The following is a 26,278-nucleotide window of genomic DNA, read 5'->3' as shown; positions in this document are numbered from 1 at the left end:
GGCTTAATATCACGATTTGATTGGCCGAAGGTGGCATAGTAAAAATAGTTCTCTGTATTAGATTGTTGAGTTGTATAGTTTCACGTCGTGTAATACTGGCAGTAAGTTACGGAACGTTACTGAGGAGAATCTATACCGTTCTGTTATTGACAGACAATTGGGAAGTTGTCAGATTTTGGTAATGTATTAATTAGAGATATATTATTTATAGAATGGACACTTTGGACTTTCCAGTTTACTAGAGTAGTAGCATGGAAGTCTTTGGAATCTGGGGAAACTTATGACTCCTAGCGGGATTCGCGCAAGGGTTTAACATTGCTGGGTCAAGAAACCCCTTTGGTTGTTACAGTATTTCTTGTGTGAGCCTAATTCAAATATGTATACTGGCTTCGGCAATGATGTAAACTATTGAGATCTCAGTCGGTCAGGATATTCTTTATCTACGATATAATTTATCCTAATACTTCGGTAACTAAGGTTCCATTTCAATACGGTACCATTCACATCTGCAATAAATTATATCAGTCGGGTTCTGAGGATGAAATAATATATATACAATGGATCTAAGTACTTTTTCAGTCAATGTTCTGATCTCGATATCTGGTTATTGTAAAAACATATATCAGTTATAATCAATGACACCTTTAGTTTTATGATTATTCAAACATTCAATATCAATCCAGAGTGGAATTAATTAATATGTCGACGATATTGTTACACATGTCCAGGACATTTGAACAGGTATGTTTGTAAACATTAAAATAGGGTATTTTAACTGTAGAAAAACAAAATCTTCAGAAAATTGCTTCATCAGCATAGACAACTCAGGCTTGTCGAATCCAATGCTAGATAACATTTTATTGTATCTATGTTTGCTCTTTCCAGGAAAAGGTTTATGTAATGGCTCATTTTAGCAGATATTTGAATTCACTTGCTTGTTTTTTTTTTTTCTTCTTCCCCACACAAAATGCGCATGAGCGGAATTTCATTTCCTTTGCCAGGACATTAAAGGTGGATGAATAGATAAATATGTTCTCGAAGCACAATAACATAAGGAGCTGTATAATTCAAGTAAATGAAATAATTGTAAAGTTCTAAAATAGACTTCTCTTTGGATTTATATATATTCACATTTACCCTGTAGCTGTAACATTTCTCGGGTGTTAACGACAAACTTTGGTTAGTAATTAATTTTTAGATTTAATATTAATTATAAGTACATAGTTGCCTATAGTTTCAAAGATGCGTAAGAGTTTTTTCCTGGCATAAATATTAAGCAGAGGGCAAATATATTTTAACTGTATGAAAAATTAAGTTTAAATAATATAAATTTTTTGTAAGCGTTCGTAAATTTGTCATTTATGATTTAATAAGCATTTAATGAATACTAAGATTCGCATTTAAAAGTGTGTGTTAATTGCTATAAGCATCAAGAATAGATGTCTTGTAATCGTTTATTTTTTTTGGATTAAATGTCTAATAAGGGTTTGGTGAACGTTAAACCTTATATTCAATGAAACGTTAAGTAATGAGGTTAATAAAATCTTTTTTTTTTGTTTTTTGGTTTAATTGCAAAACCCCTTGTTAATGCATACATTTGTCTTTTTCACAGCATAAATATTTGATTATGTAAGTAGCAATTGCTTATGCGCTGTTTTAAAATCGTTCTAAGGAGAAGAATACTAATTTTGCATTATTTTGGAACTTGTAAAGTTTTATTTAGGTTCTACCCCTGGTATAGAAAGAGTATTCTTTTTGGAATGCCTCTATAATCACGTAAACAATTGTATGATAGTGTTGAGCTGAATCAAAAGGCCGTCTTTCAGTGGAAAACGTATATTTTGTAAACTTGAGGAAAGAATCGAAAATGCAAAAACGCTTTGTCTTTAACATATTTAATTTATGTAGTCAGTGATACATGGTGCAGCCTCCCTGAATATTCAATGGCAGTTTTGTTGACTGTAATAAAAAGATATTAAAATATTTATTGCTGAAACCTCTTACTAAGCGTACAGCTTGTCTACGTTTTTAATTTGACAGCATGAATCATTGCTCACATTAATTAAATATGTGCAAGAAAAAAAAGCCTACTGTATTTTCGATTCTTTCCTGAAGTTTAAAAAAAATACGTTTTCCACGGAATGACGGTCATTAGTATCAGAACATACACTATCATGATATTGTGATCTGGCATTATGACCAACATGCTAATACCTAGATTAGGGTCTGATAATTGCGTCTTTTTTACTTCTTAAATATCATTTTAATGAGATTGTAATTGTTGTTGTTGTTGTATGGTTTAACGCCATTTTTCAGCAGAAGATAGGCTATACGTGGCTATTCCCTAGAAAGCTCAGGGAAGAACCATCGACCCACGAGAAGCTACTGGCAAGCTTTCTCACCTACCCACGTTAACCGAGCCTCGTACTCGAACCCACGCAGACAGAGGTGAGACTTCAGTCATCCGGAACGTGCGCACTTTAGACCACTCCGCCACTCTTGGCCCCAGTCAGCAATTGTTGTGCCGTGCATATATGATTACTTTGCCAAGCAAAACATTAAATATTTTTTTTTTTTTTATAAATACATTTAACATACTGCACAATACACTTTTAATTAACTTTTAATGTACAATCTTGAGACAGATGTTGGCATGCTGTGTCCCTGTAAGTGTCACACGAATCGCATGGCTACTCTCTTATTCCAAAGAAAGCCCTAACTCATTTTCCTATCAGATGTCCGCAGTGTTATTTATCCTTTGGATGGTCAGCAGATAGTTATCTTGGCTCTTGCGTGCATTTGTTCAAATATTCTTTAAAGACTGCGTTGAAGGATTTCGGTTGATTGAACCCAATTTGCTCAACCATTTTATGTCGATTTTCCGTTTTGCGTGGACTTTAAAATTTTCTTCGCGTTTGACGTTGACGTTACTGGTGGCCATCCTCCCTGGCTGTTATACCCAATTTAAGGTAAGTTTACTTTGATTTCTGGTAGTACATATTGCCTCTAATAATTTAGTCGTTAAGTACGTGATTCATGTTGTTTGTTTTTTTTTTTGGACCCAGGAGCAAACGAAGGGGCGACGGAGGACTGGCTTGTATATTTCAATATTGTCAAGACGTAAATTTGCAAAACAATGTCAGAATGATCTAGTTTATTTCAGATAGGTAAAACTTCTATGATGTCTTACAACTGGATTGCTCTTATTCTTCCATACCTTCTACGCATTGTTCTACTCCTGTAACTGTGTGTCTGTGTCTCAGGCGTCTATCTGTTATTTGGACACTCACTGGTCGTAAGGAATAACTTGCATTAGGACGAAATATAGGAATACATTACTCTTTTCTTATATATATATATATATATATATATATATATATATCTGTGTGTGTGTGTGTGTGAGTGTGTATGTGTGTGTGTGTGTTTAATTGTACTATGCCATAATTTGATTCAAGACTCCTTTCCTATACTACAGGCGAGAGTAGTTATGATAGATGAGGAAGATTTTAATGCCCGAAGATGTGTGATCATGTAGGTTTCTCGTAACCAAATGTTGTGTTTTACTTAAATAGATGAAGGACAGTTTCAAGGGACGCAGCACAGTCATAGTGTTTAGACTACGAATAATATCTTTTGCAAATAAATTTTGTCCTACTGCCATCAGATGAGATCTATAACTAATATTGTTCATATATTTTACAAGTAATACAAATAATATGCCTTCATAATTTAATTTAGTTTAGTTAAAATTGAATTCATTTCTTAAAGAAATAAAATACTAAGTTTAATATTGTCAACAAATAGTTATACTTTGCTCAACCGAGTGAGCATTATTTTCTTGTGTATCTGCTAAAACGTATTCTTTAAATGACCAGTCATATGACCGCATTCTAGAAGTAACACACTGCATTGTATACTGTATGAGCATTTTAGGTATCACGGACCCAATTATGTTTCTTATATATTTCCTTCATTCGTCCACAGATCTGATGAAGTCTCAATGAAAAATTAGAGACAAGTATTACTTACTTTCTTAGGGACTACGCCAGAATGCGACAACAGCTCAAATAGTGCTGTGAAACCTTGCCTGTACGGATCTAGAGTACGTGTCAGTTTCCAAACCTTTCCTGAACACTTACTTAAAACTATCTACAAGTTCATTAAAAGTAGTGGCAAGATGTACTTGCAAAACATTACTTACACACTTTCTTTTCAGGCAGGCTAACCATCTTTAAAACGAACAAGAGTATCCGCTCAAGAAATTTCTTAATTTCTTATCAGGGAGCGAATGCAACCATCTTCTTTAGAAACTAAACTAATTAATGACGAAATCGGTGAGTAGTACTATCATTATAAAAATTAAGGGAGGATCGAAATACAGGAAATGGTGCTGCAGAAAGAGAGCCACGCTTACTGTAGTTATTTAAACATGCTGTATTCTTAGATGTTTAAAGTCCATATTACAACTGCAGAAGAGAGATTACGGACGATTAAAATAAATACTTCCCCGTATCTTCCAAACTCTGACCAAGAAGGTAGATGCCAAAGAATAATTACTTTGAACTAATGGCAACAAATACCGTCGTAATCAAAAGTTTCTATATTTATATTAAGAAGAACCCCTGTGTCATTTCAGGTGATACAAATTCGTTTCGTTAGTATGTATATATATGTGTGCTCTTTGCTAGGCCATTACAATAGTAGATATATCATCCAGTTATTTACAATCCATCTAAGTTGGTAAAAAATCTAAAATGTTGTAAACCCATTTGTTTCTCCATAATTTCATATAAAGCCTCTACACATCAATTAAAGTAACATTCAACATGGTGTTTTATAAACTCACCTCGAGTCAGAGTAATAGACATACAGTCCTATCGCTATGCACAAAGGTAATACGTCTTCTAAGTTAGATGCGAAAGCTCTAATCTGCATTACATCGAGATTATATACACACGTGACTAAAATAATGATCTAAAATTTAATTTTTGCCGTTTATTGTTATATTTTGGTCTAAATTCAATTAGTATGGCTTATAATACTTTTCCCCCTCGGGATAATAAGATAAATAAACATTGTTGGGAGCGCCATCTGTTAAAATATATTTCTACTGACACACCAAATTGCTTATACAGAAAAGTCGTTTATTAATACACATGATACGATTGTAATAAAGCTTTCATTTACAAATTTGGAAGACTAAGAAAAAATTTGAGACCTAGTGAATGAGGCAGGTATATTCGACTTTTTATCATATTCAGTACTCTTGACCTGTATTGACATTGAGAGGTCTTTCATATTTATATTGTCGCAATATCCGTTGGAAGTGACTCTTCGTGGTTTTGTAAGCACGTCTATCATGACTGCAGTACATCCTTGAATAATGGAATCGCTACACATATCCAACATTTCATCACACACATTACACTTGATTTTAACACACATATTACCTTTGATCAATATTGTCACTGACTGGTCTTACACACTCATACGGCTACAGTCTCTGGAAGCGACTTTTTGCTGTATTGGTCGAACGTCTATCATGACTGCAGTCAAGTTATTGAAGTTTTGCACATATACGACTTTTATCATACACATTACCCGTTACCTAGATAGAAATTAAGTTGTCTTGGGCACTTATATCGCTACTGCTTCTAGAAGCGACTTTTCGCTGTATTGTTAGAACGTCTACAATGACTGCAGTCCAGTTACTGAAGTATTACAGGGTTAAACAACATGAAACCTACGAACCAGGTCAACGAAACCACGCTCCAACTGTGAGGCGACACTATTATAAACACTTTGTGAATGACACGATTAGCACATTTATTATTATTATTATTATTATTATTATTATTATTATTATTATTATTATTATTATTATTATTATTTCCAAAATCACTAGCATGTATAATTTCTGCAAAGTCTATAATAACATATACGTAATTTCTATTATTAGTTGTTTTTTTTTGCTATTTTCAGTCACACAAAGGCCTTATTTTTTAAAAATGTGATTGCTAAAACAGTCCATCACTCTCTGAGTAGGAAATAAGTTTAATCGATTTGGATTTCATTAGCCGTTCATCTTTGGTAATGTTTTAGTTGTAGTTGGTTTAATAGCAAGTCAACACAATGCCCGTTATGGGGTAAGTATATTGCTGGAAAAAATAGGATCGTTTAAAAAAATTGTGTATTAAATTATATTACACTATGTTCCTATTGACTAATAAATTTCAAATTGCTTTCCTTTATTGAAAAAGGGTATCTCAGTTATTACTATCCGTTGATAGAATGACATACACAACCTTAGCATTTTGGTGTTTATGATTTCTCTGAAAGTTGAGCTTTAGGATCTTTTAAAAATGATTAACATGTTTCTAAAAAGTAAGATTTCAATGTTTACAACGTTCCGTGCAACTGATGTTTGCTAACGAAGCAAAAAGTATGACAACTTAACTAAATATATAAAATAATGTGAATTACCTACCTCGCAGATACACGTCGTGAACAGCCTTATCCTTTCCAAAGTCAGTATTTTCATATGTTGCTACAATAGGAATATAATATAGAATTTATAGGTCTCTCAAGGAATGTTAATGCATACAAATTTAATGGTTCGAATAGAAATGAAAATTATAACTTGCAGATAAAAACAACTAAAGTTACATTAATGATATTTAAATCATTTTGTTCCGATATAATTTGAGAACAATTAGTTGTATCGTCGTTTCATCGCATTTTGTCAAAGTATGTTCAAATTTTTCATCAACAATATCTTGTTATACCCGTCAGACCTCCATTGATGATGTAACCATAACCGATAAGTTACATGACTCCTTAATCTAATATGTATAGTGTTAGGCATGATCTTGCAATGAAATTGTCAATGTGATCTGGATTTGCAACATAGCTTTAAAAAATATCATTCCTATCGCTAGGTTGTCTGCAGTTCGGCAGTTTATAGTGATGGGACATCAAACCGTAGACATGTAACATCATGTCCCACCCAGTCACGTTATCCTGACACCTGATCGACCAGTCCTAACAGCACTCTGAATGCTGAGCGCCTAGCGAGGCATCTGTTAGTACCATTTTGATAAGTCTTTGGTACGACTCGGCCGGGGTTCGAACCCGCGACCTCCTGCATCCGAGGCGACGTTGTAACCACTAGGTCACCAGAGCGTTCTGCGATGAAGTTAAATTATGTTCCGTTTTGTTTTGTCATAAGTGTTCTTTTATTTCTTTTTCATAATTGTATAAATGCTATTGGATTTTGTAACGGATACTATATAAATAAGTTATTGTTTAATATGTATCAGTCCGAAAGGTAGAGCGAAGGAAAGATATAGTGAGAGCGAGAAATACAAAATGCCGAATACACAAAAGCTACTGACGTTTTTTGTCTTCCTTGTGCATTAATACCAACTATTTTATTAATAGTTTGGTACTAGTATTATTTTTAATAAATAGTAAAGTACTTATTTTATTTATAACTATGTACATCCGTCTCCTAGAAACAAATTAGAAAATTATCACTAGTTTTGTCTCGGACAGTCCGCAACGTTATATAATGTATATGAATCTTTGCTGATTAAACAGTGGTATAGTCTAAGGCAGGGGCATCTTTTTGAGCAAAGGGCTACCTTTAGTTTACCGCATGTAAATTTCACACAATCATGACCTGTGTAAACGATCTTGAGTGTGGTACATGAAGTTGTAAGCTAATGCGCATGTCAAGTCAATTTTAAGGTTGCATTATTAACATGGTAATGATACAGCTACGTCTAACAGTACGAAGCAAGATCAAAACTAGCAGATATATTCAATTTCAAACATTATTATACCATGAAGCATGTTATATTAGAATATATTATTCGGTTTTACTGTAGCTAGTTTTAACCGTACTTGAACACTCTTTTTAGCTATATGATGTATCAGATATTGGATTTAGTACGTTTCTCGTGACAGTTTGGCTAGCCTTGGTTGATATTCAAAACGTCAGTTTTATTTAAAGTGCACTAACAAATGATCTGTCGCATGTTAATATCCTAGCAATAATAAATGAAAACACTCGTATACAGACTTTAAACCTGTATGAATTCTAAATTACTTGTATAAATGGAACCCTGGGAGAAGGGTGTAGCTATCCTTAATCATAAATTATGAAGACAAGAATGTAAATAGATAAATTGAGTTGCGCAATCCACACTTCTTCACTAAACTATTTCTTATTATTAAGGTAATCAATAGTAGGTCTTCATATTATTAATGCATCTTGATTGTTCCTTTTTATAAATAAGCTGAAAAGTAAATCAATATTTGGTGAGCCTTGTCGCCAGTGCGAACCGATTTTATCACTTAAGTGTAAACAGTTTTCTGAATAAACCACGACCTCCTTAGAAGTCATTACACAGATTTATTACAAAAGTGTTGGAAAATGTACTCGGTGGACTCATATCTTTTGTAAACGTTCTGAAAGGTAATTGTCACATATTGTTCACTCAACTCCTTACAGTAAATCTTGCAATCTATATAAGCCGTGTGGATGGGAGATATGTATCATATTCATTTCTTTAACAAGCCATTACAGATGTATATCCCCGTTCTCTTTGTTTGCATTCATTCATTTGCATTCAATACAATTATATAAACAAATTAAAGAATTTTTAAACTAGACTGTGGTTCACATTGGTATTATTTTACCTCACGAATAGCAGTATAATAGATCAGCCGTATATGGCATATGGCATTTGTTGTAAGAAAAACGACTTCTTTGATTAACTTATTACAAACAAATTTATTTTATCATGCAAGTAAATACACATATTTTAAATAAATGTAAGCCTGGCTGTTACAGCGTTGCGAAAATTAACTTTGATGTATTTTGATGGTATTTTTAATTCTTAGGAGAAATGGAAAGCAAAGAAGTTGAAGAACAACTATTACCATCGGATCAAAAACATAAGCTATACAGACTCTAGATTTCCTGCGAAAAATAAAGCAAATAAGAAAAGAAGGAAAGAAAGAAATACTTGAAAAAAGAGAAAGAAATGGTTGTGAAGATGATGATGATAATAATTTGTAGTAGCGGTGGTTGTGGTGGTAGTATTAAACTTAAAAGCTGTAAAACTGCATACAGTAATACAATGTCACCGTTGTTGCAATCATAGCGATAAATTCTAATTACATCATCAATGCCTGGCAATAAATAACAGCAGTATTGATATAGAACATTTTTACTACAATCATATTTTAATTGTTCTTAATTTGAGATATACCGTGATTATTCTAATAGTATTCCCCCTTTCTAATACCACCACTCCATTAACAAAGCAACATAAATTCCTAACCTATCGAGGCTTGTAGATCAACATATATCCATTATGGTATGTCATAAAAATTCACACAGTACTTTATTAGTCCCATGAAGAAAGGAAGTTACAGAACTTGAACAGCTGTTATACGCGTGATTAAATATAACTGTTATGTTTCAGGATTGTTGCTGGGATCGTAGTCTATTTTTAAGCTGGTTTTTGCGGGATTGTTAGGACGATGGTACTAATGCTAATAGTACTCCAATAAACACCCCTATTAGAATAACTACGTATTAATTTTCAAAATAAAAATAGCTCTTGTAAATAAAAGATAAAATTACAATAAGAGGTTTTATTTCTCAAGAATACGTGCATAAATCATACCAGTTTGCTGAATCAAAGTGTTGTTTACTATATTTGCAAAACCAGCTATTCAGTTTGCATTTTCTCCCCATCTGGGGTCTAGCAATTAATAAATATAACTGAAGTTTCTTCTCTGTGTTAATATGAAACTATACAATACCTATTTATATTAAATACCCATTTTAATTTGCATAGCTGATACGGAATACGATACAGATATTAAATCTGTTATTCCATATCGCACATCTAAAATTTCATAGTTTGTAAATACTTTTACAATTTAAAAGATTCCATTAGGACCCACTTATAGAATATCTTGAATGATTAATTGCAATACATTTTACATTATTCATAAAGTTTGTAATTTGTAGAAATGCAATCATATGTGATGAACATTACGGCTGTTGCCGTTGGGGATAATGGGATATTGACAAAAGTAGCGACAAGCAGTTTATGGGCACTTCACTGTATCTATCTGTATCTACCGGCGAGAAATTAGAGTAAGTTGAGGTTGAAGACAATTTGTTTGACAGAATGTTTGACAATGTCTCCACAGATGATACCTGCGTGGACAGTGATTCCAAACTTGGCACAAAGAGAGAGAGAGAGAGAGAGAGAGAGAGAGAGAGAGAGAGAGAGATTCCAAGGACTTTGCAGCTACAATCTTGAATTCACAGTTTAAAAATACAAAGTACAAAAGACTCAGGGATTGAAGACAACACATTAAAGCTTTGTTGAAAGTGCCCTTATCTGTAGCAGCTTTATGCAGTTTCTTAATTCCATCTTACAGAACTAAATATATGTTAACTGATCACAAAAAATTCGAGAGCACATTAGACCTAAATATAAGATTACCTACGTGTATACCGGGTAGTCTGTCCTATATACATATTTGAAAACCAATCATTTCTTCTCTGAAGCATTAAATGCCTGTTGAAAACATGTTATTAAACAACATGATGTGGAGTGTGATTTTTACAATGCAAAAGTAATCTAAAGCAAATATCGGTTATAAATTATAAGTATAATGCCTTAATAATAAACTTGTTTTTCCGATGGCTGTCTAGTATCAGACCACACTTCAGCAAAGTCTTTAGTGAAGATTATCCTAAGCTACTGTCACGCAAAGCGACAAACATCTCTATTAAAGTAACGTTGGAACAAGAATACATCCCCCCTAACCAGTAACGATCATAAGAACAAAATTAGAAAGACGGTGGGTACCGTAGCATAGATAGCAATACACCAGGGGCACCACAGCAGGCTAAATTTATAATGGAAATATTGGTGAAGACAAGCACGATCTTTTTTTTTATCGAAGCTTCCAAGAGGTTTCTGGTACTCGTAGAACAATCGGATACCAAACAAAGCTTCCCATGACTAGAAACTTGCCCGAAAACCACCGCCCTCACAGAATCCATAGAGTAACCCTGGCTTATTTTGGACAAGCTACAGATAGCTCATATCGACCAGCTCACACACCACAATTAGCGAGGCGCCAACACACGTACCGCGATGTTCCCACATCTAAAGCTAAAAGATATACTCAACAGCCGATTAGATACGAGTCCTTGTAGAAAATATTGAGACCTCACAATTAGAAAAATGAGTTAGACAACCAAACGAAGGCAAGCAACTCGACAATCAATTACAAAAATGTTATTGTACCAAAATACAGTGGTCCAGAAGTATCCGGGCAGTACCATAGCCAGGGCAAGGCAAGAAACAGTCCAGATAATCTTTTAAGAAATGGAATTCTAGCCTGTAAAAGGGCGAAGGTATAGATCAAATAATACAACAATTTCATGTCTTCATTGAGGACCTCTAAGGATTTTGGTACCTATCAAACTAACACTTTGTATATATCATTTGAAAGACAATATGGAAGAACGGCTTGACGAGGTCTGCCAAGTAAGCTATGAGAGTCATCCACCTAGACAAACGCAAGTCCAAAATTCCGACATAGTACATACTGTTTTCAGGAAGACAAAAGCGGACATGGGACGAACACTGAAACAGACTGATCTCCTGACCAACCAAAACGCATGCTTCGGTTGGGCACATATCTTCTATAATACATGAACCAAGCCTGCATACGAAGTAGCATATATTACCGACCGCGTTCATCCAGCACCATTGACACAATCAAAATATTCGTTGTAAGAGATCGTAGCCGAGAAAGAAATGACCTACCAGACGGCAGTGGAAGTATCTTTGCCAGAAGAGACATGAAACCCGCCAGTTAGCTTTTTGAAGGTAACGCAAAGGAAGATCACTATGGAAAACGATAGTGGCACGAAGACACTGGATGTGTCGCCATGTGAAAACCAATTGTCTATCAAGCTTTCAATGCATGTTGAATGTACTTGCTGTTGGAAACTAGCCGGAAAAACACCGCCAGCAAATAATCCATAGAGAAAACCTGGCTTTTCTTGGATCCGGCTACAGAAAGTTCATAGCGACCAGCTCACATACCATAATTAGCGAGGCGCCAACAAACGTATCGCAATGTCCACACATCTAAAAGTATACGATAAACTCAACAGCAGATTAGATACATGTCCTTGTAGAAAATAGTGAGACCCCACAATTAGGAAAATAAGTTTGAGAACTAAAAGAAGGGAAACAACTCGACAATCAGTTAATAAATGTCGTTGTAGCAAAATACAGTGCTTCAGACGTATCCGGGCAGTACCAGAGCCATGGCAAGGTAAGAACAGTCCGTATAACCTTTTAAGAAATATGATTCTAACCGGTAAGAGGGCGGAGGTATAGATCAAACAAGAAAACACTTTCATGTATTCATTAAGGACCTCTGTAGATTTGGGTACCTACCAAAGTGTGACGTTGTATATATCAGTTTAAAGACTATATGGCCGAACGGCTAGATGTAGTCCGCCGAGTAAGCTATCGGAGTCACCCACCTTGACAAACTCAAGTCCGAAATTATGACGTGGAACACACTGTCTTCAGGACAACAAAAACGGACATGGAAAAAACATTAATTCAGATTGAGCTCTTGACCGAGCAAAAAGCATGCTCGTATGAGCACATCTCTTCCATCCTATACGAACCAAACATGCAGACGAAGTAGTATATATACCCGACCGCGTGCATACAACACCATTTACACAATCGAAATAGGCGTTGTAAGAGATCCTAGCCGATGACGAAATGGCCTATCATACGGAAGTGAAGGTATCCTTACCATAAGAGGCATGTAACCCTCCAGATAACTTTTTGAATGCACCGCTAGGGAAGATTTGTATGGAAAGCGCATGTAGAACGAAGACGACGATGTGTCGCCATTCTTTATTTTGGCCACTGTAGATGCCGCAAACTAAAGTTATCGTGCCAAAAAGTAAAAAAGAAAACAAACACTATAAAGAGTTTTGAACAGATGGAGAGATAGGCGGGGAACAGAGTGGTAATTTTATACACTCCGCCCAAATATAGGCACATAAACCATTATCATGTACTTCCCTCTCGCTGTTATCTTTCCAAAGCGCGGAGGGGGTGAATTGGTTGAGAAGGTCTGCTCTCTATATTGGTAGTGGTTTGTGGGGTTGTGAAGAAATTTCGTCTAGATCAGGCCCTAATTTATTCATGCATCCAACATATTTCATTTTTCATGCATAGTCTACAATCAGTTCTTTGTACTGTGAGAAACGCTGTTTCAAAGAAAACTTCGTGAATGAACACGGCGAAGATATTTCGTTTTTGTTTTATTTTGTGTCAGTCTTTGTCTTATATTCGACTCATGCAATATAATTTTAAATGTTATTTCGAAGAATCCAATACACTGAGCACAATTGGAACAGTGTTAAAACAAAGTTGGGCTCACAAAACGCATAATGTACACTGCTTTAAAAGAACAGCGTAAAATACGGCATTGATTAAATCACCATCGCAACTTCAACTTCAATCCTCTTCACCCACTATTGATCAACAGTGTTCGCTGTGTCTCCAAAACATGTTATAGCACATGTAGAAAGCATCTTTTTGTGCAGAGTATATTCCTTTGTTTAGAGTAGACATGTATGTTTTATGCCTGACGTTTATATATCTTTTCATTGTGTCCTTTAAATATCTAAGGTGATTAGACACGATACATTACATTGCATAATATAATATGAAAACTGACTAAACAAATTGCGTATGACGTTTTGGGGGTTTACGTCAATTTTAACATATTTATGACTATGCCGTGCAACAATAATTGTTAGCTAAGTGACTTTACAAATAAGACACCTAAGCAGCCTATTATAGAATTGAAATTGTGGTCATTCAACTGTGAGTCAGACACTCTACCAACTGAGTTACTATGGATTCTTGATATAACATAAACTAGTGTCTTACAATGAAATGCTTTAAAAGAGGTCATCTATAATAATACATCAACAAAGAACTCTAATTCAATACATCAGTCTTTCAAACTGTGTGATAGCATTATCTTATCCGATTCCGAAAAGCTGACTTACCCTTCCTCTTGGGCATTTGTCAGCATCATTATTTCAATTTTTCATTTCTCCTTTAAGCTGACTCGTCCTAGGGAAGTCACTGATGACGTTGCAAAATATCTCCTCATTGTACCCTTTTGTCCAATGCTCTTTGGGATTTTGCAAAGTCCACGCCTGTCCACTTTTTGATATTATCTTCCAATCGCTTTTTCCGTCTACTTCGATTTCTCTTCCCTCTCATTGTGCCCTGTACGATTGCATTTGTCTAGCCAAATGAGCGAGAGACGTGACATGCCATCTTAGATTGCCTATCTTTACGTTGGTGAGCAGATCTTCTTATGTCACAATTGCATCTTGTACCCGAACGTAATGTTTTGGTCCTTCCGAATATTTTTCGGTCTAGACAGAACAATTGTTGTCTGGACAGAACCGTAAAGAACATTAATGTTGAACCGCCATCAGAGGCGGTAATTGAAGCATATACCTTTGTTGACCTTCTGTCCATTGACTCTTATTTCCGTTTGGATGCCACTGGGTTTGTTTATCATCAGCTTGGTCTTTTCAGCGCTGATCTTCATCCCATACCTTATTGCTTATTGCTTAAAATGGTTCACTAAGATTTCCAGTTCTTGGTTATCTCCTGCTAGGTGATCTGTATCATGAGCAAAGCGTAGGATGCAGATTGTTCTGCCTCCAGCATTAATTCTGCCCACCTGGTGTTCCAGGTCATCGGTATTACGACATGATTCTTTCCAGGTAGATGTTGAGGAGAGTGTGTGAGAGATTACACCATTGTCAGTCTCTGACTGTCATTATGAACCGATATCCGATGTTGCCAATGACGTGAGCTGTTCAAGAGTGCTACTTCAGTCTCTGAAGCCTGTCTATGCTTCAGGAATGATGTGCTTAGTTTAAAGCTTCAGTCTGGGTGGGATTATTGTTAATGAGACTGATCGTTTGGTACTTACACAACTGTAGATTCAAAAAAAAAAGAAGAGTGACGATCAGAGACTGGTTCCATATGGAGGGTCATTCTACTGTTTGCCAGATATTTGTTGCAGATTGTTGTGAGCACCACACGTGCCAAGCATCTTGCTGGTAATGCCTATTGCTGCCGTGGTGCAGGTGGTTATCAAATTCATTTCCTGAACACCATGAATTGTGAGCAATGTTACCTTTTGCCTATTGCTGCATCAAACGCTTGAGCAACGTTTGGATCTTTAAGATTTTGAAGTTCAAAGTTGATCCTAGCCTATCAAAATCGTCTCCGCCAGGTTATGATTGCTGCCCATGTAAGCTACTGGTAAGCTACGTGTTATGACAATGTTATCCACAGACCGGATGCGATTCCTCAGCAAGATGTGCTCAATCCAGTCGTGAACTTTTCCGTCTGAAATATGCCTCTTCTAGATAATTTATGGCTGTTCATTGACTCTGGGTTAGTATAGATGGGGAAGTCAAGGAAATTGAGTTCCCTCTCATTCGTACGCTTATTGTAGTATGGAACACAGACTTCCCGCCAGTCTGCCTGTTCGTCTTCTACGGTATTGGCATTCCACTCTCCTTCTATAACTGAACTCTTCTTCTTGGGGGTCGTTTTAACGGAAGCTTGAATCTGGTCGTAAAACGCATTTACTTCCTCGTCATTAAATATGATGATGTTGAAGATAGATGCAATCAATCGATTGACAACCGTCTTGTTAGACACTGGTAGGCAACACATTACTGCACTAGCAATGTCTTTATGTATCATAAATCTGACTCAATGCTTATGCTTGTACTCATTCTCAATGAAGCAAATTCCGTGTCCTTCACAGTTGATCTCTCTTAAATTCTTCTGGCACATATCGCAGAATCCAGGTATGTGCTATCGGGAGCATGCGATCTCATGGGTTATCTCATCGAGTTTCCCCAATAGCCTTAATGTTCCACATTCCAATGAAGATGCTATATCTTGCCCTTACATGGATGGTGGATGCGTCAGTAACATAGTTGTTGCTTCAGTCCTGGTGTACATCGGATTGCGAGGTCATTGGTAACCTAGGCTGAGACTAATCCATTATAAAATATCTATCCAATGTCATTTAGGCATCCCTGGCCTATCGCATGCAGTTGCACCCTGGCGGAGGATAACATTTCCCTCCAGGCTGTAGACCACAACCGAATGCCATGTTAATGTATGGTTCGCACTTGTCACGAACAAGTGGCCGTTGAGTTAATCTTGGAATTCTTCTACATTGGACATTGACTACAGCTTCGAAGACTTCCTCCCTGTGATGTCATGCTGCCACTATCATATTTCTCTCATAGGTAGAGAGACTCATGGAGGTGGGAGTCTTGGCCACTGCCTGTCCGGTACTAAAAAATTCTTAATTCTTGTCTAGTATGTTAGCCTTTCCCAATGTTATACCAAAAACAGTTCTTTGTGGGAAAACATAGTATTGCTATGTAAGCATCACTTATGCAAACACAAAACACTGTTTCTAAAGAATCCCGGTAGTTTGAGTATTGTGCATCTTACATATCAGACTAGATTTTTGATACTTTCTTATTTGCATGTTAACGTGAAAATCTAAATGATAGGAAGTATATATATATATATATATATATATATATATATATATATATATATATATATAAAGTTCAATGAAGATAAGTCATGTAAAAGCTAGGTATGCTGTTCAGAGTACTGTGAAATCCCGATACGATTTTTTTACTCAAAAAACCTAATATCATTTTTGGAGCAAGGAGGTTGTTACTTGCAAATCATGTCCACGATTAAACTATAATATAACTGAAACAATAAACATAAAAATCACAACGAACGTTTGATGGGACACTAATTGTGGGTAAAGTGGCAGTCATCCCTTGCTTTCGTATTTAATTGGACTCAACAGCAAGAGTAATATAGTATATGGTTTTGGATTTGCTTACCTTTATGCATCGCATCCGCTTGCCCATGACTTCTTTCTTATTTAACAAGCAAGACACACGTTGTGCAACCCCTTTATTATTAGCATGAATAAGCCATGAAAGTGAAGTGGCCCGAGCAAGCGAAAACCGAAGAAACAGCCACTGTCGCACATGTTCTCCACTTACCATTGCCATATTTGCAATCACCGAATCTTACCGCCATTGTTGCAACTTGTCAATCATGCTGATAAAAATGACCAATCAGCGAGGGTAAATTAGACACATCTAAAGGCATTGATTTTGTCTGCAATTTTCCTCCGACAAGTGGTTTATTACAACAATGAATTGATTATGACAAGTATTTACAAATTTTGCAATGATTAATTTCTTTCCCGATCAACAAGTGTGAAAAAAGTCAGTGGGGGCCTTTTAATTCTTACATTCAATATCCAATTCGTCTAAATGAAGGAATTATATTTATTCCTTTCCCGATGCATATACAAAATTTCGATGGATGAAGACTTTTTTGTGCTCGAGTGTACGATCAGCTAATTATGGAAACAATTTTGTTTGCATAAAAGTAGAAAAACATATCATGTCCATGGCTTGAAATAAAAAAGAAATTGAAATTAAAAAATAGAGGTAAACATAAATTTTCTAGTATATGGGTGGAAAACCCATTACCGTTCGGGCTTTGACGTATAATTCTTGTATCAGAAGCAATGCCTCCAGGACTATATTCTCTTAAAGTTAGAAAATTTATACTTAAATGTTGACTTGTCCCAACAGTAATGATTTATCACCGCGTCCTTTCAAACACTTGAATGACCCGTTACATTCTCACTGGGCTGAAGGATCACAGTAGAATTTAAAATTATGTAGAACAGTATACTTCTAAATTATAAATATTTAGGATTTTGTTTTTAATTTTATCTCATTTATTTACAAGTCTGCATAAATATAAACCAGATAAAATTGCGAAGGATAAGACTATATACTAAACACAGCATCTTTTGGAGCAATTCTACTTTTGCATGAATAGTCGATTTTTAGGACCTGCGATAGAACTTTTGGAATTATTTTAAATTGAATTCATAATATTGTACGTTCCTCTTTTGTAATTACATTTTTAATGTTCATTTTTACAAAATTTGTTTCATTCTGTTTCTTAGTTTATGGCCATATGGTCGTAACAGTAATTGGGGGATCCTTCAGTTAAGTTAAGATTTATTTTTGAAATTTATTTTCTTTCCTTTCGGAATTTCTTTGTCTCTGTTGCTGTGGTTTCACATAGTGAAACCAATCAGATTTCACAAGGTCGTCTAGGGTGGTAAGCTTTGTTTACCCAATCCGATCTTGGAGGATTTGGAGTGGAAGCAATACAGTTGTTGGGTCAAACAATCCCAATTCTGATTTTATTATGGAGAAGTATGAACCATTATTTAAAAAATGTTCTAGATTACTTATTGTTGATTGCGCCAATACTATCCTTATTAAAATATTTAGGGTAACATGAACTTTTAGTATCAGGCAAGTTGCCATTTTCTGTGAAGTCTTTTTTCTAATAAATGTGTTATTATTCAGAGAGTGTCATCAGACATAGCCCAGGACCTGTCACTGTCGGAGTGGTGAGTTTATTCCCATGGGTGGTGTTCATTTATTGCTAGGCAATGACTTAAGATAAGGTAGTGCTTAAGGTAGTGCTTATTCCATTTGTAGATGATATATTTAACTTGGATGATATTAAAACTGAAACCCCTGATTCATACAATGAAGTTACTAGACCTATGACAAAAATACATCTTGAGAATGAAGTTGATTAGAAAATATAATTCTTTAGCTGACATATGTATTGGTTATTATTTCGATAAGGTCACCTTTGCTCCAGTTATTGGGCATTACAAAGATATTACTCATAGTGATCCAATCAGGGTGACAAAAGAAAATCGCTAGGTGTCTAACAGGAAAAAGATTACGCTATCTCCTTTTTTTTTTCTTCAAAGGACTATTAGCGAAATATAAACCGTTCATGTATAAGAATGTTATTTTGTTAAACATGGGGTCCTTATGAGAAGCTGGAGATCACCTGAGGTAACTGCTGGTGGTGATGACAAGTAGTTAGTGAACGATGTTCCGTATATTTAATTTGCATAGCTTTTTGGTTTTCTTGGTTGTTTATTGGTTTTCTTAATGATTATATGTTATAATCAATTGTATTGAGCACCTAACTTTGTCGAAAACCTAGTCCATGTTGTAGCTGCCCAGTAACGTTTATCTTGCAAAGAACATAATGTATCGTTACCATTTTCTGATGACTTAAGAATAATTATTCAGATAATTATTTAGTAAACATGTTTATATTTCCTCTGGGTCTATGAGATTGGAATATCCCCAAAAACCTGGTCTTCCTGATGTTTCCCGTTTTTATTATAACTAAGTCATAAACCTTATCTTGTTGACAACTTAAAAATCTTCTAGAAATGTACTTTTGACTCTCATACTGGTTCTATTTTTTGTCTTCGTTTTTCGTATAATCTAGTTTACTTGAGAAATTATTCATTCTCGCATTTAACATCTGATGCAGAATAAGTATTATTGTTCTGTTCAGCATTTCATTTGGGTGGAATTATTAATTCAAATTGTTATTCACCAGAATTATAAAGAGCTCATCAAGAATATTCTTGGACTGTAAGATTAATTTGGGGATTCAGACAAGAACATTTTTGGATTATATTATTTTGATAGATCAAAAGACCGTTATCACATCGTCACACTAAAAAGACAACTGGCTCATTATCAAATTTATGACTACATGCACATCAACACATACAAAATATAGAAAAACCACTGGAATTCAGTTGGCACATCATACATTTGAATTTGCGATAACACTATTTGGGATTTAATTCATATTGCCGTAAGTTCTTTCAAATATTCACTTTGACTTCTAGGGATATAAATTATTTGTTAAATCTTATAAAACCTATTGGTTCTTGCTCTTTTAGTTTACAGTGTGTAAGACTATAGAGTCGTATTAGCTATAAAAGTTATACAGACAGGAAATTCAAAGTCTAGCCAATGAAACTTCATTCAATGGTTATTTAGAATTCAATAAGACTTCACACTGGGGGAAGGTTCAAGAATCATTCAGTTTAAGTCCTTTTGAAAGGCTTTTTTCTTTATTATGTCTCTAAGTTGGACAATAAGCTCTCTTGATCACATCTAAAAATCCTCTTTATGGTAAGCATCATGCTCTTTATACAGTTTAAACGAAATTGACTTAAATTATATATCAACACTCCTGGAATGGGTTAAAACAGCTGATATGTCAATATTGCGCTTATTTCCAAATGTTTCTACTTCGAAATAATAAAATCTACCAGGATGTTGAAATTGTAGATTCTACGCATGTGAAACAACATCTTCACAGGATGAATCCTCTCAAGCAGAAATGTTTGATAAAGGAAATTGAATATCTGTTTCAGAACGATTTTATTTAACCAAGCAACGTAATTGGAGTGTATACGAGTGCCAAAACCAGATAATACTTTACCTATGTGCACTGACTACAGAACATTGAACAGTGTCACCAAAACAGATTCATTTGCAAAACAACAAAAAATGACCGCATAAACATGATTGGAAATTAAAAATATGTCCCCACTTTCGACATGTGTGGAGAATCTTGGCAATGTCCAAATTTGTATCTCCCGCGTGGACTTTAACAATATAAAGTGATGCCTTTCGGAATGATAAATTCTTTCTCAACATTCGAGCGTTTAAAGGACATGGCGTATCTCATGTAGATGGCTTTGATGCATACATCGAAGACATTATTTTTTACAGGGACGTCTTGAAAGAACACCTGAAAACTATCCGGAAATTCTTTCTTTGATTATATGAGAAAATTTGACAATTAATTTGACTAAAAGTGAGTTTTTGCCGAGCTTGTATTACATTTTTAGAAAATAATATGGAACAAGGTCAATGTAAACCTATTAAAGTTAAGGTTTGATCTTGCAGAAATATAACTTAGGCATTAGGTACATCAAAGGAAACGGGAATCGGATTGTAGATGCATTTTCGCGTAGCTTTGTACTATAGTGCGTTGTTTTATATATTTCGTGTCATTCATAAGGCATCTTTCTTATTGCTTATGAGGGGAGGTGTTATGTATATCTAATTTTTCTTTACTATTGGCGCATGTCTATATCTATTATTTGTTTCAATTATGTCAAGTAGATTGCATAGGATCTATGTTGTCAAGTTTCTAATAGTCAACATATTTACATGTTTGGAGCTATTTGTGGTTGGATAGTTAAAGTCAAGTGGCCGTGTACATGAGTAAACATTGCGAAATATTAGATGGAATAGTAAGATCTGTCAAAGTAGGGTATATTGCAAAATATAGTAGTAATAGACTCATGGAGATGTATATAAGGAAAGAACTGGCCTTTTGATGTAGTTTTTATGCAAGACCTCTCACGCCAACCAGGGACTCTTGTTAAGTAACTGACGTGGTCCTGTTTGTAAGGGAATGGAACTAAATGCATACACAATGCCTTATATTGAGTTGCAGATACCGCATATGTTAAATTTCAATTTTAAGGAAATTATAAAAAATACATGTGAGAAATTTATTTTTATTTACTTTAGGTACAATAAATAGATACAGCATCTGATCTTCTGGAAACCAAATCTGTAATTAAATGTGAAAAAAGGTATCTAGATAATCAGAGAATAGAAGTTTTAATATAGTTTTGACAAAAGTCCAAAGGTTTTCATGAACTGTACAGAAGCTGTCTGGGAAAAATGTCTAAATCGAGATATTTCACTATACCTCGCAGATTTTGAAGCTAATATTCAGTTTATTTCTAAAATCAGTCTTACTGCCACTATGTATACAAACGTAACATATGTAACTATACGTATAATTATAAATATAACTGTGCAGATTAGAATCCTGCCACCATATCAGCACGGGATGGCGGCCGTGATGTGTCATCTGGTAATTACATTTGCTTCAGTACAAAATTATCAAATTGTGTTGTTTTGATGTAAACCATCAAATCAAACCAAACCATGCATGTTTGGATGTTTGGAACAAATCTAACAAGGAGGAGTTTATTCAGGGAACCAACCCCATAACAATAAACCAGCAACATCACGATTCTTACAGTTCTAATAATAATAATAATAATAATAATAATAATAATAATAATAATAATAATAATAATAATAATAATAATAAGGTAGTTAAGTACTGAATATCAGACAAGTTAATCCAATAGCATATTTTACATCTTCGTTATTGAACCAAATTACCACATACAACATTTGTAAACCATATAAGAAAAATAATATGCCGGGTATAACGTTCTGAAAGGAAACTAATATCATGGAGATGGGATATGCTTAAGGGAAGGAACAATACTGAGGCCAGCATACGCTATGACGTTAAGACTAACACTTCTGATTTAAAAGTTCGGGGAATATGGTGCCTGTACAAATGAGTAGCCCATTATCTAATAATGAGTTGAACTCCTATAATTCATTCTTTCTTATTCCCATTAAAGTATAACTTCGTTATTATCATATATCTTTTTATGTCTATTTACTTTCTTTCTCCAGAAGTAAAGAAACCAATGAAAAATGGACAAAGGAGGAAAAAGATGCACTCTTGACAGCATTTGAAATATGTTTCCTGGCAGAGAGAGATAGAGAGAAAGTGTCTCGAAAGAAAGAGTGCCAGGATGCTATTACAAAATATCCTATATTGGCAGACAAAAGCTGGCGATGTCTTATTATTTTTGTTTCAAGTGCAAAACGTGGTTGCAAAATGGAAGCTAAAAAGGATAGCTTTTGTCACAACAATGAATCCAATATGTCATATTGTTAACAGATGATATATTTTTAGCACTATATCTAATCCTATAAATTTGAGCTTATGAATCTAGCATGAATCCGCTGCAGACCAAATAAATATATGTCCAATCCATTCAAATGTGTCCACAATTGATACAGTTTGTATATAATAGCATCACAATATAATCAATCATCTACATATGACCACAAATATTAATACTAAAATTCAAAATGTCAGTTTGAGACTTCCAAATTCAAATAATACAATCAATACTAAAAATGGAAAAAATGTAATATGCACAATTTCTATTGTAAAACTTATCTGTAGTGATTAATTGCAGTGCAAAATAGAGATGTCAGATAATACATGAGATATTTCTGCAATATTATTTAGGTTCTTTTTACTTAAAAAAAAAACGTATGCCAGGCAAACGTTTGCTTGGCCTTCATTGGCTGCACTAAAATGGTAATGTGCTTAAATTACATGTTGTCTAAACTTTGTTTCTACTGTACAAAATAAAAATGTTTGTTTCCATACTGGTTTTGCTTGTGTATTAGGTCGAAATAGATTAAGTATATATAACCCCACTTAAACAGTTACCTCTGGCAAGTGAAACAAGTTGCCTCTGGAAACAATTGTTCGCCTTAAAAAGGTTGATTTCTCTTTCAGTTTTGATGCAAAACTCCTAAACATTTAATTGTTGAAAGGTACTATCATAATGGAAGTGATATTTTAAGATAGATTCGACTAATGTTAGGTCTCATTTACAGCATGTGTACAGTTTCTCACCACGAATGTTGTTTCATATCATTGTATGAACTCCATGTACCTTAAGGTAGCTCGTTCAGATATCCTTTTGATTCAAAATAAATGCACATGGCCTTGCCAAAGAAATGAAAATGTTTTTTTAAAGACTATTTCAGCACTAGCATTTAAATGTTTATTATTACATCTACTTAATGTGATGTGTAGGCCATTGAGGCCTGGTGTTGCTTTAACATTTAAATGAATTGTGTGCATGTGCCACTATTATCTCAATCATACGTACTTGCTTGTTTTAATGCTACTGTCATCGGAACTATTATAAAGCCTAAATACACAAAGAATGTGTATTGCTGCTTACATTTATAAACCAAGTTCATAAGTTCATGGCAAAATTAGATGCTGTTCGGTCAAGCATTGGCTCAAAATATGAACATATATACGAAAAAAAGATCTACAAAATCATTATTATTGGCATGAAATAATACAATTTATTTATGGTTCTAATACAAATTCGATTGGAATTTTGCAATTAAATACATTATTTTACTTAATTAGGTTTACTCTGGATATCTTCGAAGATATACCTGAGTATTATTCTGCAACGTAACGTAATTGCAATAAAAGCTAGTATCAAGGCAGTTATAGTGCATTTAACTGACCTTAAACAGTCAATGAGATTGCATCGGTTTGTGTAGCGGTTTGGCCAGTGTATTGCAGAATGGTCTTTCCGAAATGCTGACGTTAGCAGGCTGGTCGGCGTATTATCACAAAGTCTAATTACATTTAGATCACTTCAGTCAATCTTGCGCAGGTCCATAAGCTTCCGAAACATTTTTAAAGGTAGATGACACCCACAAATATTACATACCTGCAGGGTGGTATGTATGTATGTATGTATGCATGCATGCATGCATGAATTTATGGATCGATGGATGTATATATGTATGTATGTATGTGTGCAGGGTTTAATGGCTGGTCAGCACACTAATGACTACATGTGTCAAATATAACGTGCTGAACTGACTACCCATCAACGTTGAGAGATCATATTATTGGTATAAACATCAACACTAGTTATTTTATTTTAATAGTCAACTTGTTTACACACCAACATTTGCGAGGACTTATCGTGCGACATGTTTACACACCAACGTTGAGAGGATTGTACAAATCAGGTGTGTATTCTCTCATTTATAAAACAATTAACATTAATCTTAGAAAATTAATAATTACATACATTTTGCTATTAGAGATATATTTAACAAGTCTTTCCAGTGACAATAGGTACACATTTGAAAAATTTCTTCCCAACGTATGTCTTATAACATACCGACAAGTTATTTTATACACTTTTTATTACCTATTATCTTATCCTTTTAAGATTGTGGCTCTACCAATAAGACCAAAACATATTACGATCTAACTTCAAAAATCACACAAATTTCAATATTTCAATATGTTCACATGTTAATCCACATACATAAGGATGAAGAATTAGGTCGATAACCTTATAATGTCCGAGGTCCTCCTAATGTCGGTGTGTAAACATGGGGTTTTCCTGTTAATGTACGTAATGTGTACACACACATTCTTGTATTTGGTAGATATCGAGGACTCGGGGATGGAACCGCGTACCTTGGACATTTGTCCTGGCGATCTTAGAGCGAAAAGAAATATAGTTTGAGGCAGTAAAGTAATAGGAAATGGTGGTGTATCAAGGATGAAATTGCATGATTTGTTCTAAGGAATATGAAATATAGCAATGCAAGCGAGGACGCGCACGTTTACACAAATATTCTGTATAACCCATGCCAACTAAGGGCACACATTGACCACAACACGGAAACCGTAGACAATGTAACGTCATGGCCAGCTATGATTCCCATTATCTAGCGGAATGAAAATGAAAAGAAACGCTATTAAGCCGTAAATGAACTGTTCAGAGTACGAGGGTTGGTGCATTCAGATTTAATTATGGTTCGTTTTCTTCATCTCATAAATATCTTTAACCGTTTTTAGAATAAAAAGCTGATCACTATTTTATGATTTTCCCTCCGTCTTTAATTGTTACTTCATGCAACGATGTGGCAATCAGGTGATTCCATACTGTTCATATATGTGTTTACACTGAAGCACAGTACTGGAATTGTTAATATGCTTATGTATCAAAACATCTACTGCTATATTGTAAGTGTGAATAAATTGATAATATCAAGAGCTATTTCTATATGATATGAACCTATTCTACTAAATATTAAAGCATCATATAATTCATGAATTCTATTGATTTTCTTAGTTATTATTACAACTAAATTTGATTAAATTGTTTCACAATAGTTAATATGTATGAAGAATATTTTATTAAATTTGACCTAAGAATTTCACGAACGCTTTTGCACTTTTACAAAGACAGAACAGATATCAATACAAACAAAGGACGCACACAATTATTGAGAAATCATGAAGAATGAGGACATTCATAAATCATGAACAAAGAGAACATATATACTCATCTAGTCTAAACGATTAATACAAAACAAGGGAGTCACACTACTAGCAAAATCAGGGAGACCGTGAACATTAGTACATCATGACCA

General features: G+C 34.6%; 1 long non-coding RNA gene across 4 annotated transcripts in view; it reads left to right on the top strand.

Annotated features, from left to right (window-relative positions):
- LOC149786935 (uncharacterized) overlaps positions 1 to 23,254 on the top strand; it is a 28,659-nt gene extending 5,405 nt beyond the window's left edge. The window contains exons 4-6 of one of the 4 annotated variants that reach the window (XR_016425234.1): positions 3,066 to 3,167; positions 3,985 to 4,102; positions 22,682 to 23,254. This is a non-coding gene — a long non-coding RNA (uncharacterized LOC149786935). Of the gene's footprint in view, positions 1 to 3,065; positions 3,168 to 3,984; positions 4,103 to 4,216; positions 4,335 to 6,938; positions 7,412 to 22,681 lie in introns of those variants that run through there. The other 3 variants (XR_016425233.1, XR_016425235.1, XR_016425236.1) reach the window with 3 other exon arrangements.
- Positions 23,255 to 26,278: the final 3,024 nt, after the last annotated feature.

This window comes from Sinohyriopsis cumingii, chromosome 12, assembly GCF_028554795.1.
Source record: "Sinohyriopsis cumingii isolate HCF-2022 chromosome 12, ASM2855479v2, whole genome shotgun sequence".
In the NCBI taxonomy this organism is placed as follows: domain Eukaryota; kingdom Metazoa; phylum Mollusca; class Bivalvia; order Unionida; family Unionidae; genus Sinohyriopsis; species Sinohyriopsis cumingii.
This window is presented reverse-complemented; position numbering and strand designations above follow the sequence as displayed.